The following is a 3462-nucleotide window of genomic DNA, read 5'->3' as shown; positions in this document are numbered from 1 at the left end:
TCCCATTGCTATGCTTTGTCTATTTTTTATGAAATGTTTTATGATGAGTAAATTGGTCATACACGTGCTCTATCTAGTATTCTAGTCGATTTGGCGATGGTCCGTGCAATTGTAAACTGTGATTTCTACTGAAATATGCCTTTTCTAACAAACTATCTTATACCATGAATATGTTATCAGACTGTTCATCTGAGGGTTTTTTTCTTGGTTATGTGATTCATAATTTAGTTGAGGCGAATTGTGAGCCCATGGAAGGAGTAAGATGGATGGAGTTTAGAATAGTGTGTGATTTTGCTAACGTGTTTGCTACATAGATTTACATATTTTGTCTTTCCTGTAAACTATTTAAAAAATCTGAAATTCATCTGGTGTCTTGGACTTGTGATTTAATGATATTTAGATGCTACTATCTACTTGTGAAGCTATGCTAGCTATGCTAATCAGTGTGTGGGGGGATGGGGGGTGCTCCCGGACCCGGGGTAGAGGCTCGTTAGAGGTTAACACCCCGGCCGTCCTACAATCTAAGCTAGATGCCCTCAATCTCACACGAATTATCAATGAACCTACCAGGTACAACCCCAAATACGTAAACACGGGCACCCTCATAGATATCATCCTGACCAACCTGCCCTCTAAATACACCTCTGCTATCTTCAACCAGGATCTCAGCGATCACTGCCTCATTGCCTGCATCCGTAATGGGTCTGCAGTCAAGCGACCACCCCTAATCACTGTCAAACGCTCCCTAAAACACTTCTGCAAGCAGGCCTTTCTAATCGACCTGGCCCGGGTATCCTGGAAGGATATTGACCTCATTCCATCTGTAGAGGATGCCTGGTTATTCTTTAAAAGTGCTTTCCTCACCAGCTTAAATAAGCATGCCCCGTTCAAAGAATGGAGAAACAAGAACAGATATAGCCTTTCGTTCGCTCCAGACCTGACTGCCCTTGACCAGCACAAAAACATCCCGTGGCATACTGCATTAGCATCAAATAGCCCCCGCGATATGCAACTTTTCAGGGAAGTTAGGAACCAATATACAGGCAGTTAGGAAAGTAAAGGCTAGCATTTTCAAACAGAAATTTGCATCCTGTAGCACCTCCTCCAAAACGTTCTGGTCCACTGTAAAGTCCATGGAGAATAAGAGCACCTCCTCCCAGCTGCCCACTGCACAGAGGCTAGGAATAACTGTCACCACTGATAATCCACGATAATTGAGTATTTCAATAAGCATTTTTCTACGGCTGGCCATGCTTTCCACCTGGCTACCCCTACCCTGGTCAACAGCCCTGCAACCCCCACATTGACTTGTTTATTGTTTACTCCATGTGTAACTCTGTGTTGTCTGTTCACACTGCTATGCTTTATCTTGGCCAGGTCGCAGTTGCAAATGAGAACTTGTTCTCAACTAGCCTACCTGGTTAAATAAAGGTGAAATAAATAAAAATAAATAAATAAAAACTTGCCCAAAACGTCCCCAAGTTCCAATTCCAGATTCTCCTTCACCCAAGTCCAGATAGCTGATGTTCTGAAAAAGTTGCAAAATCTGGACCCCTATAAATCAGCTGGACTAGACAATCTGGACCCTCTCTTCCTAAAATTATCTGCCGAAATTGTTGCAACCCCTATCACTAGCCTGTTCAACCTCTCTTTCGTATCGTCTCAGATCCCCAAAGATTGGAAAGCTTCAAAAGGGGGAGACACTCTAGACCCAAACTGCTACAGACCTATATCTATTCTACCCTGCCTTTCTAAGGTCTTCGAAAGCCAAGTTAACCTTTATAGAGTCACAAACCCGGATCCGGGATCCCCCCCATCAAAAAAGCTGACTAGCATAGCCTAGCCTAAAGCCACAGGGATATCATATAATCAAATGTTCATGAAATCACAAGTCCAAGACACCAAATGAAAGATACAGATCTTGTGAATCCAGCCATCATTTCCGATTTTTTAAATGTTTTACAGGGAAGACAAAATATGTATTTCTATTAGCTAACCACCATAGCAAAAGACACAACTTTTTTTTGTCCACCATTTTTTTCCCTGCATAATGTCAAAAAAAAAAGTGTAACAGCTCCCTATTGCAAAAGGTTTTTATATTAAACATAGAGGAGGGCGTAAATTGTAGGCAAGCAAACATTTCAGCACAACTAGTAGTCAAATTAGACATGGGAGAGATTACGAATTTGGCAAGAGATTTATTTATAGCGCTAATACACTTGAAACAAATAGCTAACCGAAAACTGCAGACATTACAGAGTGCCTCTCCGCAATTTCGCGGATTCAAACCGACATACAAATTCAAATGGAACGCAGCCTACACGTGAACAGAAATCTAACTAGCCAAGCAAAGTCGCAGCGAGGGGTGGGGGGGTGGGTGGGTGGGGGGGGGGGGAGAATTCTGGCAGGGGGGGACTTTTCGGAACACCGCAACCCACATTGCGCACACCTGGAACGCATCATTGCGCCTGCTCCCCCATCGTATGCACACCTGGACTTCATCACGCACCATCTGATTACTCTCCCTTCATATAGCCCCAGTTGCCCCGGTCATCCGGCTTGTTGTTTTTTTGGGTACTTTCAGTACGCGTTCCTGTTTTGTATTATTATGACACTCACTATTGGCACCTGCTTCCAACTCCCTGCGTATACGTTGTTTACATTATGCTATAGTTCAGAAAGCATATAAGTCATTTGCAAGCTTGCTCATACAGTTTTGTTGAATAGGAAAATACATCATATCAGAATATTTCCATATTTTATTGCATATTTGGTACTTGTGACTTGAGCTTGTGTCCTCAACAGTGACTACACCAAGTCTTTAATAACATTTTGTACCAGAAAAGGTTTTCTTTTTTGAGCAGCAAATTACTAAGTTCTTGTTTATGGCACTCTCGTGATAAATTACATTCATTTTGGGGATTAATGTAGATTACATTTTCAGGTTACATTTAACTGGTTAAGACTGGGGAGTTGTTTTTCAGGGATAAAAAAAAATGTATGGAATGGAGCTATGCACGGCAAAATCCTAGACGCGAAAACCTGGTTCCGTCTGCTTTCCACCAGACCGCTGGAAATTAATTCACTTTTCAGCAGACAATAAACGTAAACACAAAGGATAACATCTAATCACTGGAGTGAATGTTCTTGAGTGGCCTGAGTTATAGTTTTGACTTAAATTCTGCGGCTGAAAAATTATGGCAAAAATTGGAAATGGTTGTGTAGCGTAAGATAAAACAGCCAATTTGACAGAGATTGAAGAATTTTGAAAAGAATTAAGTGGGAAAAATATTGTCAATCAGGTGTGGAAAGCTCTTAGAGACTTACCCCAGAAAGGACTCACAGCTGTAATCGCTGCCAAAGGTTGATTTTCTAACATGTATTGACTCAAGGGCATAGAATATTTATGTAATAGAGATATTTCTGTGATTTAATTTTCCATACCAATTGCAACAATTTGCT

This window comes from Salvelinus sp. IW2-2015, linkage group LG9, assembly GCF_002910315.2.
Source record: "Salvelinus sp. IW2-2015 linkage group LG9, ASM291031v2, whole genome shotgun sequence".
In the NCBI taxonomy this organism is placed as follows: Eukaryota; Metazoa; Chordata; class Actinopteri; order Salmoniformes; family Salmonidae; genus Salvelinus; species Salvelinus sp. IW2-2015.
Note: the sequence above shows the minus strand (reverse complement) of the source record.